Below are 13,435 nucleotides of genomic sequence, written 5' to 3'. Positions count from 1 at the left end.
AGGGTAACCCATGGAGAGCTGGTCTGAACGCAAGCATCTGATTGCAGAGCCCGTACATTTAACCTTGATGCCGTGCCATGCCTTTCCCAGACACATAACTCAGAGCACCTTTTCCACCTTAATGCTTGAGAGATGATCCTCCCTTTCCAAGTGGAAGCAGAATTTTGTTTAAAAAGCAAGCACACAATAAGCAAAGCCCCCTCTAGATTAGGCTGTCCCTGCCCCTAACAAACCGGATGAGCTTAAGAAAAATCCCTAAATTGCCCTGAGTCTCCGTTTCTTTTGTTATAAAGCGGGGCATGGGGGGGGGGGGCACCATGATCCCTAAGGTGTCATTAAGCTTCCTGTTCCTTTAACTGACCAGACACCAATGCAAGTTTTTGAGGCACTTTGCTTTGAGATTGAGACCAACAAAAGAGAACCAGGAAAGGCAAGCTGCTCACCTGGTGACCGAGAAATGTTTCAAATACTCCAGGCCATTTGGTGCTGCAAACTCCCCACCCCGAAACCATCCTGCATAGACACCGGGGGCAAAAGAAGAAGCAAGCGACTGTGTTGGAATGACCGACTCTTCCTTAGCTTGCAAGCCTTGGGCCATAAACACTTGGAAGACGGAGGCACCACCTCAGTCTAAACTGACTGGATTTCCAAGGGCAGCCCCACGAGTTCATTTCCTCGATGAGCTGGCCCCACCCAACAGGCCCACCAGAGCCCCATCCTGTCCTGGAGCATAGGCTCTGCACCTCCCTCACGTCCTTCCCACTCTGGAATTGCATTCATTTTCGTGTTGGGATTTAGCCCATATTTCTAGTCCCCACCTCCCTTGCTTTTCACCTTCAGGAAAACGTTCCTGGGACTTGTAACTAATTGACAACCATCCTCTCTTGACACCCCTTTACTTAGTCCACAACGTCAGAAAAGGCTCAAAGGGAACCCAAGCTCTTTGGAGGACTAAATGATGTGCTTGTATCATAAGCCATATTTTATTAGTCTGTCTCCCAATAACACCATTTAGAACCTTGCTCAGAATAAGAACTCAAACACACGTGGTTTCCCATTGAACTGAATTCTCCAAGGAAAGCTTGCACACTGGTCAATCTGGGAATGGCTGTCATCTGAAGTCATGCCCTGCTTGATAGCGCTACCCTGCCGCAGCCTAGGTTTCAAGGGCAACCAGAGTGATCGCATAAAGCAGGAGCCATATCGTTTCACCCCTCAGCTACACACACTCCAGTCGACATGCTGGGAAAAGATCCATGGCTCCTGGCTTCTTGTGTCCCTTTTCCACACCTTCCTCCCTCGATAACAATGCTCTGTGAGAATGGCCGGGGATTTCCCCCTGTTCAAACATCATTCAATTGCCTTGCGAGTGTAGCTTTTGGAGTCTACTGCTAATGTGCTCCTGTCCCTAAATAAGCGCTGCCACCGCCAAAGAGCAAGTGTTCAGAGGAGCAGGCCCTCTGGGCGAGGAAAAGCGTAGCAGAAAAATCACTCAATTTTGGGATAGAAAGGAAGAGGGCATGGTCATTGACTCTGAGGAGGTTGGAAGCACTCAGAGAAGAACCTCCGGTCCTTCGCCACTTTACCTGGAAGCCAGACTGGCCATGAAACTCACCGATCAAGTGTTGGATCTTCATGGATACCCTCGATGGAATCCATCTCCCTGAGCTTTGAAGACATGTACTACATGCATGTGCAGTCAGAACACACAGTCCGGCCTTTACGATAGGATAATACACCCAGTTTCCAAGATTTTAGCCCTATGTCAAACTGTCCTGGTCACTGAAACTGGAAGCAACGTATGTCCTCATCTATGATGTTTTTCAACTGTGTTCTTTGTAGCTCGAGTCAGGAAGGAGATTCAGCACCCTTTGTGAACGGGTAGGGAACTGAGGGTGGGCTGTCTTCACTTCAGCTCAGTCATTGTAGTTCTACTTGTACCTGTAACGTGTTCTTACAATTCTATTTGAAAAGGGGTGGGGGTGGGGTGGGGGGTGGAGCTCCCAGACCATTAATTTGTGGACTGAGATGAACTCTATTTCAATATTTGATCCTATTGTCAAATAGGAGTTGCTGGGTAGCACAAACGTTTAAGTGTTCAACTCTTGATGGAAAGGTTGATGATCCGAATCCCCTCAGAAGCACCTCAGAAGAAAGGCCTGGCAATCCATCTACTTCTGGAAATATGACCATCTTGGAACCCTGGGAAGTACAGTTCTACTCTGAAAAGGGGGAGGTCGCCATCAGCCAGAACTGACTTGATCATAGCTTATTTGTTTGTGTATTTGTTTTTTAATTGCGAGATAACGTACCAGAAACTTTTTTTTTTTTTGCAAAGCAGTTCATGCTTCACCTCTAGCCTGAATTTACCCAACAGCACCTCAGAAGAAAGGCCTGGCTACCCGCTTCTGAAAAATGATTACAGACTAGAAAACCTTCGGGTGTACTTCTACTCTGTAACACAGGGGGTCCCCATGAGTCATATAAATTCCATGGCAATGGTTTGATTTACGTGCTTTTAAGCCTATCTGAATATACATCTCTGTGTGGGACTTGGAAAACATCCTCATTCATCACATACTGTTTTCTATGATAGCTACTTACTGGCTAGCTTTATCTTCTCCACACATTTTAAATGCCTTAAATGTATCCTTAAGCATATCTGTCATAGTGAATTTCACGCTTGGTTTGCTCACATATCAGTTTAATGACAATAATAAGGTTCTGTCTAACTCACTAGCAAGTAGACTTACACGGCAGGTCCCAAGAGTTTTCAAAGGAAGGGCAAAGTCCTTATCTCTGCTTTCTAGACAAACTCGAGATTGGAAACATATTGATGGTAGGACTTTATAAATCCAAACAGGAAGCCGCAGGGCCCTCTTAGGAGCAGTGATGTTAACGCAGAACCACAAAAGCGACGGAGAGGCTAGCTCAGAACCAACTCAGCATTTCCGTGCTTGTTTGTGCAAGTCCCACCACCCGTAGCACGGAGGCTCTAAGCCAGCGGTTCTCAACCTGTGGGTCGCGACCCTTTGGGGGGCCAGTGGGCCAATGACCCTTTCACAGGAGTCACCCGATTCATAACAGTAGCAAAATGACAGTGATGAAGTAGCAACAAAAATAATTTTATGGTTGCGGGGGGGAGGAAGGGGGGTCACCACAACATGAGGAACTGTGTGAAAGGGTCGTGGTCTTAGGAAGGTTGAGAACCACTGCACTACGCAGAGGGTTACCAAGGGTTGATGCTCTCTAGGAGCCTAATTTGCTCAGACAGGTGATTTGACCATCGTCAAGGCCATGTACCTACCTGGAGGCCCTTGAAGACAGTTTCCATGTTCACTCAAACAGATTGGAAGCAGGAAACCAAAAGTCAGGTTGAGGAGAATTCCAGCATTATAAACTCAAGTCTTGGGCACAAGTGGGCACCCGAGAAATATTGATTGGACGAATGATGTGCAATGACTCCCTCCCATTCCCACGCCAACCTGTCAATCAGAATCCAAGCAGCTCAAAGGACCTCGCTGTCACTTTTTGAGGAAAATATCACCATCATTGATGACAAGGTAAACATGCACTGGATACCCAATAAAATGATTTTTAAAACATTCACTAGACAATTAGACCAGGCTCATTAGTGTGCTTCCTAGCCCCTACCACATGGGGTGTGGGAGACGTGTTCCTGTACAGGCACAGGGTGAGCTGCAGCACAAGACCTTACCCTGAGCCTAAGGGACAGTGGAGTCTATTGAATGTGCTTTGTGACGTGCAGTCCAGAAAGAATGAACAATCTCTGAGACCTCTATTCTGTGTTTCCTTGACTTCCTTGGGGGAGTCTGAAACGAGTGACCTAAGTGGCCTAGCAAGTTACACATTAGGCCGCTAAGCACAAGGTCAGCAGTTCAAAACCTCCAGTAGCTCCTCAGGAGAAAAATAAGACTGTCAATTCCCATGAAGATTTAGAGTCTTGGATACTCACAGGGTACGTATAATCTGACCTAGAGGGTCGCTATGAGTCAAAATCAGCCGGATGGCAGTGAGCGTTTGAGATAGTAAATCCACAGAAAATGACCTTTCTTTTGTGCACAGGGGCTTCTGATGCTTAGGGACATAAGAAAGATGACCATATGTCAAGAGACAGTGAGGATATCATGCACCTGTAGGTATGTGTATGTGGGGTGTGGGGGGTGTTGTATGTTTGGTGGGGTGGAGGGAACTAGTGATAGAGTAGTATGTGCTTTTCCATTTGTGTGTGTGAATACACTATGGGGAAGGTTTAACGGGGCTCATCAGGCCACACACACACACCCTTCTTTTCTCTCCAGGATATTCATAGAAACAATCATACTTCCCAACTATTTCCTTATAATCATTGTCCTATCTCTAGTCTGTTCATTTAGTCAGGTACCAAATTGGGTAAACCAAGAAAATTTGACAATAGTACCAGGCACACAAATGAAGACCCCCTAAGAGAAAGAATTAGCAGGGGCTAAAATCTAGATAAAGAAAATTATTAATATTTGTTTGACCTTGAAAAAGAATCACTTTTTTAGTATATTCATTAAATTATGATTTTGATCCAACAAATATTTATCATGTGCTATGCACCTTAAAAAAAAGCAATATGAACTCATTCATTCAACAAATGCTAATTTCCTACTATGCTCTAAACTCTGGTGGCATAATGGATTGTATTTTGGGCTGCTAACCGCAAGGTCCACAGTTCAAAACCACCAACTGCTCCCACAGGAAAAAGGTGAGGCTTTCTATTCCCGGGAAGAATAAAGTCTTAAAAACTTACAGGGGAGTGACGATACCAAGAGGGTGGAGGGAAGATGGGAGAGAAAGGGGGAATTGATGACAAGGATCTATATATAACCTCCTCCTGAGGGACAGACAACAGAAAAGTGGGTGAAGGGAGACATTGGACTGTGTAAGACATGACAAATTATAATACTTTAAAAATCATCAAGGGTTCATGAGGGAAGATGGCGGAAGGGGGAGAAATGAGGAGCTGATACCAAGGTCTCAAGTAGAAAGTGAATGTTTTGAGAATGATGATGGCAACGAACGTACACATGTGCTTGACACAATGGATGTATGTATGGATTGTGATAAGAATTGTATGAGCACCCCAGTAAAATGATTTGGAAAAAAATTAAATTAAATTAAAAAACAACCAACAGGGACAGGTCTACGCTGTCCTATGAGGTTACTGAGAGTTGAAATAGACTCAATGGAAGTTTGTGAACTAAGCTCTGACCTAGGTGTCACTGTCCTTGTTGTTAGGTGCCATTGAGTTAGCTGACTGACAGCAAGACTACAGACAACAGGAGGAAGCACGAGTCACCCCTGCACCCTCCTCACAATGGTTCTGCTTGAGCCCATTGTTGTCGCCGCTGTCTTGTCAAGGGTCTCCCTCTTTTCTGCTGACGCTGTAGTTTACCAACCACCATGTCTTTCCTCATCACACGCCCAAAGTACTGAGAGAAAGCTTTACCGTGCTTGATTCTCCAGAGCACACTGGCTAAGAGGACACTGCCTCTAAAATAAATTTGTTTGTTTGTTCTGGGAGTTTAAGGCACTTTCAGTACTCTGCCAGCACCACGATGCAATGCGTCTGCTTCACTGGCCTTCCTTATTCATTGCCCAGCCTTCACGCGCTTAGGAAGCCATTGCAAATACTCTGACTTGAGCCAAGCCCACCTTCGTCCTCCAAGTGGCGTCTTTGCCCTCTGACACTTTAGTCTTGTGTAGCAGATTTGCCCAATACGTTGTTTGATTTCTTGACTGCCACTTCCGTTCAGTGTTAACTGTGGAGCCAAGTAAAAAGAAATCTTTGACAACTTCAATTTTTTATCCTGACATTGTCTATTGGATCACTAGTACGGATTTTTGTTAGATTGTTACAGTGAATAAAATAGGCAAACTGTCTGCACTCTTGGGTGTGTGTGGTGGCGATTTGGTGCTGTTGTGTTGATTTCTAACTCCTAGCAACCTCATATGACAGAGGAGAACTGCCCCTACAGGGTTTTCTAGTTTATAGTCTTTATGGGAGTAGATTACCAGGTCTTTGCCCTGTGGAACACTGGGGTAGATCTGAAGCACCAACATTTGGTTAACAGTTGAATGCTCAACCATAGTGCCACCAGGGATCGTTTGTGTGTGTTTGGGGCAGGGGAGGGGGAGTAAGAAAATGGCATAGAGGCTACCTGTGACTATACAAGGAGGGAGAATCCCTAGGAAAGTCAGCTCAAGGCCTATTGTCACAGCAGAGGTCAGGCATGCCTCCACCCTCCATCCTTCTTTTACCCTATTCTGACACAATCTGTTTGTCCCACAACACCATTTCTCGGCTGGAGTCATTGTAATGGTCACATAGAACTCACAAACAAAACTCAATGATGGAGATTTATTAGGAAAGTTTACAGGATCCACCAGCCAGAATGACAAAGCACTAAGGATACAGTCTTTGGTTAGGAACAATGCCTATTGTCAGCCAAGAGCCTAGCCTCTCTCTTTGGTCCTCAGCCTCTCAGCCAGGTAGTCTTTTGGCCTTTGCTATTCTATTGGACACTGTCTGCCTCCCAGTCTCATAATATCAGTGTGGCTTCTCTGCTCTATCTTGTGGTCTCCTTGCCTTGGCCTCTGTAGCCTCTACCACTTCAGCCGCGATGCCCCACGTGCTCCATTGTGGCTTTTCTTCCCGGATGGTTCCAGGCATTCCCCTTGTTCCTGCTTCCAAGATGGCTGTCCTATCTACAGCCAATGAATGACAATCCAAACTGGCCAATGCTCTATTAGTGCTTCACTCATCCTATTTGCATGGCCCTACTCAATTGGTTCGTGGTTGTTGCAGGGAGGGGAGTCAGATGCAGCCATATTGAGAAATTTCACTTCACCACACGGTGGATGATAAAAATATATATAATATGTTAGGTAATGATAAGAGCTAAGAAAATGAATAAAGGGGATAAAGAGAGAAAGAGAGCCATGGGTAATGTTTTCTATATCTGAGGAAGCTTTCTTGAAAGCCAGATGTCAAGGTAACTGGGTACAAAGCTGGCTGTGAGAAGAATCTTAGGAATGGCTCTTATTAGACACAAAAGCCTTTTTAAGCTGTCCCAAATGCCTTCTGAAAAAAGGCAAAATAAACCAACCATATGGGCCTTACCTATCCAATATGGACAAAACACTCCTAAAAAATGAGGAGGGGATGAGATAGATACAAACGGATTTTAACAAGCATAGACGGCTATGTAAATAAAAGTTAATGCTATATTAGTCACAAGTTTCCACTCAGCAATCAGGATCAAGTATACACCTATATTTGAAGCTCTTATCCATAAGTAACACTGGGGCTGGCCTGAGTTCAAGAGCTAATGTAAATGCCAAAAAGTCCCAGGAGTTAGTGCTTGCTGTGAAGGGCTGCCTCACCCCCGCAGGACTGCTTGGCCCGCAGCTCGCCTGCGCACTGGCTTCGTCTCAGTCTCACGTTCCCTGCTGCACTTGATTAGGGGAAACGGAGATCGCCTAGCCAAGCTCTGACCTGAATTTCTTTATTTATAAGTTCGCTGGTTAGAAAATACCTTCACTTTTGACAATGGGTGAACTAAATTTATTGGAACAGGTTCCCATTAGTTCAAAGGCAGGTGAGACACTAACTGGGTAGCAACGAAGGAAACCACCGAATTACAAGAAGATTCACCCCCAATCGGTTCTCCCTCAATGGACTCTCACCTTCAAGGGCCTCTCCTGTTTTCCATTCGGTCTACCTGAGGGGATCACCGAGAACATACTCGGAGGAACGCGGCCGAATGCGGCATTTTGGAGGATGCCCCAGCTGGGCACACATGAGCGTGTTTCAACTTTGCCAGAAGAAAAACAGTTACGCATTACACATGGACTCTAAAGACATTTTCTGTGAGGATTACTTTTCGATGTTTGAGTTTTAGAGCTTAAAATGTTCCATGTGTTTAGTATTTCTTGTTCAGTTAGATGGAAGAGAAGTGATTGAAAATTCACTCTCAGCAGACACGCAGCCTGCTATTTCAAGCATGTTTAATATGTCATGATTCCTGTAGCCATGGAGGTGGTAAACACGGCTGTTGCTCCCATGACTGGTTGTATTTAAAGGGTCCATAAATACTTTTGGAGAACTTGCCATGTGCCAGGGCCTGTGTTAGGCATAAGACATACAACAACAGAGAGAGTCTCCTATGTTAGGCGAGACCGGCCAGCAGAGAATGTGCAAATGATGCTATCAGGTCTAATGAAAACAATCTAAATGCCCAACAGTAGAAGAAGGGATTAAAAAAAAAAGCTGGTACATGTACACAATAGAATGCAATGCATCCCTAAAAGACAACAAAGAAACCATGAAGCACCTTATGCCATGGACGGCCCTGGAGAACATCGTGTTGAGTGAAATGACTTGATTACAAACGGACAACTATGTTATGAGACTACTGTTTTAAGTGAAAAAATATATGTATTAAAAAACAAGAGAAAGACATTGATGCCCAAGGAAACAACGGACTTTGGAGGCGGCCCCAGGCGGGAGGGTAAGAGAGGGGGGAGAAAGCAATGGTGAGACAGGGCAGGGATGTTCACTTTGGTGTAATGGGTGAGAGGGACCCATAAGGAGAAGAGTAACCAAGGAGTGGGTGATGGGCAAACTTTCCGGGGGGTGCTTAGTAATTTAAATTGTTGAGTATAACTGTTGATCCAAAATGTAGCCCCACCTCCTCATTTAGAATTTTTAAAAATCAGGTCTACCACCACGCATTTGAGGAGCCCAGTGGTGCTGTTGGTAAGTGGACGGCTAACCGTCAGGTCAGCAGTTTGCAAACAGGCTACTTTGCCCCCGGGAGAAAGATGAGACTCTGCTCCCACAAATGTGTACAGCCTTGGAAACCCTAAGCAGGGTTGCTATGCATTGGAATCAACTCGATGGCAGTGGGTGGGTGGCGCCCCTCGGCCAGTGTGTTGCACGACAGTGGCCTGTATGTTGCCAGGAGGCTAAAAGCTATGCCACCACTATTTCAAACACCAACAGGGTCCACCCACGATGGACAGGTGTTAGGAGAGCTTCCAGACTCAGATGGATGAGGGAGACAGACCTGGGGAACAGCTAGCGAAAGTTAGCCAGTGGAAACACTGAAGATCATACTAGAAACACTATCGGGTGTCGCGCTGGGTAAAAGGTACTCCAAATACAGTGGTGACACTTCTGGACTCCAGCATTCCTTCCAACAACGGTGATCACGGGGATGTGGGTTGGGACCACCTGTCCTTCTGTTGTGCCTGGCGTTGCCACGATGCAGAGCCCACTCAATGGTAATGCACAGCAACAACAACACCCAGTCACGAAAAGGGTCGTAAAGAATGTATTCTGATGTTTTCGGTGGTGAAAGGGAATGTGGGCCAGGCTTATACCTAAAGAGGAAACATCTCGGATGAGGTTCATTTGCCTAAAGATCTTAGAGGCGTGAGGGAGGAGTTAGGTGTTTGGCTGTTTGGCGGGGAGGAAGAGTGTTGCGTGAAAATGGAATTGTATTTGGAATGTCAGGCCAGCCTAAAGGCCGATGTGGCCAGAGCAGAGTGAGGGAGGAAGAGCCCGTAAGGGAAATTAATCCTAAAACTCCTTGTCATAGGATTCCAGCAGCTCCGAAGGGGAATGGTTACGGAGGCCGCACTCTAATTCCTTGCTGGTTGGGGAGGGAGTGGTGGTCCTAGTGGCTGAAAAGATGATAAAGACCTGCTATCAAACTACAATCTTTGTTCATTTCGGTTTCCCACACAACTGGTTCTGGAGAAACCTTCCCACACGTATATGGGGATCCCTGGTTGGTGAAAGGCTTGCCAGCAAGTCTACCTGGCAATCTGCTCACAGAAAGATTACTCCATAGAAGGCTCCATGGGCAATTCTACTCTGTCACTTGGGGGTCACTACGAGGTCAACATGAAGCCTGATGGTAGGAAATTCCATGATCTTCTCATACCATTTCTCCACAAATTTTTCAAGCTCCTTTGTATTGGCTTAGAGGTTCTGTGTTGGGCTGCAAAGTGCAGAGCAAAGAGGTTAAGTGCAAAGCCAGAAGTTCAAAACAATCAGTGGCTCCGAGGAGAAAGACAAGGCTTTCTACTCCAGTAAAGTCAGGCTCAGAAACTCACAGGGAGCAGCGCTACCCTGTCCTCCAGGGTCCTTATGAGTCAGAATGGACTCTGTGGCAGTGAGTTTGGTTGCTAAATTTTATATAAAAATAGATCCTTGCTTACTTCCCCTCTAGCCCAGCTGAAGTGTCCCATTTCAAGGTCTCTTTAAGGTCTGCCTCCTGCTAGAATCCTCTTCGATCCCCAAGCTGACACCTCGCTGCTCTTCATTCTTTGTGGCTGGTGCCCTTAACCGAGGCCTTCCTAACCTTCAGGGAACCCCGAGGTTCCTTGCAAACGAATGTGTGTTTGTGTGTAGTTCTCGGCGTGCAATTTCCCCAATAAGAATGTTCATAGATCCATGAGGTTGTAAATCGAGTTTTACAGAAGGTTGAAAATTTCTGCTCTTGGCCCATGCTTCTTAACTGTTACATCTGCCCACATTTACTGAAAGGACGATTCATCTTCAGTAGCTCTGGGGCAAGGCCCAAGCAGCCCTGGGAGTGTTTTGGAGGAGGCCTTGGGCTGCTAACTGCAATGTTGGTGGCTCAACTCCACCAGCTACTCCGAGGGGAAAAGGTGAGGCAATCTGCCCCTGTAAAGATTTACAGGTCCCACCAGCTTGCAAGGAGTTGGAATAGACTCAATGGAAGTGGGCTTGGTGGATGGGGGAAAGGCCTGGCTTGGCGGTCTGAGCCTTCAGCGGGGACTAAGAGTGTCTGTGTAAGGGCTTGTATAACTGTTATGTCACTCTCTGTCCCTTTAAGTAGACTATTTCTGGACAGCTATTCTCAAAGTCAGAACTAAGGGGAAAATAGCTTAGTATTGGGCTAGACAGATGCTCTATAGATACTGGTATATCTCTATTATCTTAGCTTCAAATTAGCCTTCTAGTTTGACGATCAATTTTTTAAGGCTCACTTTGCTGTGAGTCAGAGCAGAATCTCAAACCCCCTAAAATATTCCCCAAACTGTTTTGACTCTCTTTCGATGTGTGTTCACTCAACGTGTGGAGTTCTACATCCATTAAATCATAGCACGGGGAATGCAGGCAATTGGAAGGAAGAGTCATTATATAAGGGCATTCTCTCTTTACGGAAGACCTCCCATATAAAACACACTGGGCATCAAAGCCAGGGAGAGCAAATCAGCATCCCTGGGCATTGGGAGTAGCAGGTTCTGAGCTCATACAGGAAAGGTGGAAAGCGAGTCTCTAGAACAGTTCTCAACCTTCCTCATGCCGTGACCCTTCAATACAGTTCCTCATGTTGTGGTGACTCCCCAGCCATAACATTATTTTCGTTGCTACTTCATTACTGTCATTTTGCTACTGTGATGAATGGGGCAACCCCTGTGAAAGGGTCGTTTGACCCCCAAAGGGGTCGCAACCCACAGGTTGAGAACCATTGCTCTAGAAGCTGAGGTACACTGTTGGAAAGTGCAAAGGGGGCTTTAGAAGAAAATTGTTACCACAAACAACCTGCCACAGCTACAAAAAGTTTCCTTGATCAGTCCTATGGAACTGTTTTTTAACAGCAGCTGATAATAAAGTAAATGGAAAAAAAAGTTTTCCTTTAGGCACAAAACATATGTGTAGGGAATGCCTTTGTGTGAGCAAATGGAATTTTTCAGATGGTATTTTTATAAATGACTACATACTATTTGTACTTATAAAAATATTGTAATGAAAGCCATCCATATTTATAAAGATACTGTTATCGAAGTAAGCCAATAACGTAATATCTCTCAATAAATTCATATAGCAAATAGACGCCTTCGTGCCAAATGGAACATATATTTTGAAAACCGAACCCCAAGTAAAAACTCTCAGGAATCCGAAGTGAAATCCAGGTATCTGCCAAAGGCAACTTAGGGGCGGTTGTGATTAGAAAAAACGGAAACAATGCTTGCGCTCTTATCTACGTGGGATGTTTTGCTTGTAAAATGTCTAACCTCCCTTCAGCAGAGTTTCATACTTGACTTACACCCTTGTGGCCATTTGACCCACCAACTATTATTTTCTTTGAGGCTTTGAACGCTCCACCCAAGTGTTTTGCCTTCCAGAAGAGCTGTGTCAGTTTCCTTTGCACTTGACTGCTGTCAGCCCTGGTTTACTCGGTGGGCTTAAAGTGCGTCCTTGGGTTTCAAGCAGGACTGGATGCGGACAGCACTCGGGAGATCCCCAGTCCCCTGGGGTTGGTGGGGGAAGTGTCTTTGATTTGCCAGGGTTTCCATCCAGCTTTAGCATCCCGGGGCTGCGGCCTGGCCCGAGGAAGCCAGACTCCCGGGGTTCCAGCCCCTTCCCTGGGCCGCTTTAGCGGACTGGGACTTCAGATCCGGAAAACACCGCCCTTTCCTGTCTGCTACTCAGTCCCTTGGCAGACGTCTAGAGGAGAAAGAAGCCGAGCGGGATTAAGAAAATTAACATTCATTAACCCGGTTCGCGCCCGGCCTCCGGGAAGAGGGGCGGGGCCTGCGGGGTCGACTGGTGGGCTGAGCGGCGGGCGCAGGTGTCGCAGCGGGTGGGACTTGCGCTCCCGGGCCAGCAGCTGCCAGTCTCCGCCTCCGCGTGCCTCGGCTGTAGGCGCAGGTCTCCCGGAGGGCCCGTCGGGAGGGGCAACGCCCCCCCTGCACAGGGAAAGCCTGCCGCGTCTGCCGGTCTTCGCGTGCCCGCCCGCTCGCTGCGCACACGTACACGGGCGTCTCCAGGGCGCGAAATCCACTCTCCGGGTTTTGCCCGCAGCTCCAAAGAGAGCGAGCTCAAAGCCGGGGGACCGCCACCCTCCAGACCTCCACGGAGCGCAGCGGCGACTCGTCCGCGGACTGGCGGGGGCAGGTGGCCCTGCTCCCCCCGCGCCGCCCTCCCGTCGCGCCCGAGTCCCGCAGGGCTGAGGCCGGCCCGTTGGACCAGGCGAGGTGCGCGCTGAGCTTTAGCGCCCTGGTTCGGGGTGTGAACGGAGGCCCTTTGTGCTTGGGCACAAGGGCGCCCACACCCTGAGGTGTCTCTTTGTGCCCAGGGAGCTCCGTCTTGGAGGGCAGCCGCACCCCCCGAAGGGTGGCGCTGGGGAGGGAGCAATGGGAGCCCATTGTCCTCCGAAGACCCAGCGGCCCGGCAGACCCTGAGCCCAGCCGCGCAGCGCGCACACCAGGCTTCAGGGTCAAGGGCGCCGGCGCAGGTAGCGCCGCGTCGCCGCCGGGGGCCCGCGCCCTCCGCCCCGCCCCCGCGCTCGCGGCCCCGCCCCGCCGCGCGCCGCCCCGCCTTCGCAGGTTCATTTCCCGGGGC

General features: G+C 47.6%; 1 pseudogene; it reads right to left on the bottom strand.

Annotated features, from left to right (window-relative positions):
* The window catches only part of LOC142431054 (SH2/SH3 adapter protein NCK1 pseudogene), a 77,704-nt pseudogene extending 64,279 nt beyond the window's left edge, over window positions 1-13,425 (bottom strand).
* Window positions 13,426-13,435: the final 10 nt, after the last annotated feature.

Source organism: Tenrec ecaudatus, chromosome 17 (genome assembly GCF_050624435.1).
Source record: "Tenrec ecaudatus isolate mTenEca1 chromosome 17, mTenEca1.hap1, whole genome shotgun sequence".
Taxonomy (NCBI): Eukaryota; Metazoa; Chordata; class Mammalia; order Afrosoricida; family Tenrecidae; genus Tenrec; species Tenrec ecaudatus.
Note: the sequence above shows the minus strand (reverse complement) of the source record. Positions and strands in the feature narration are given on the sequence as shown.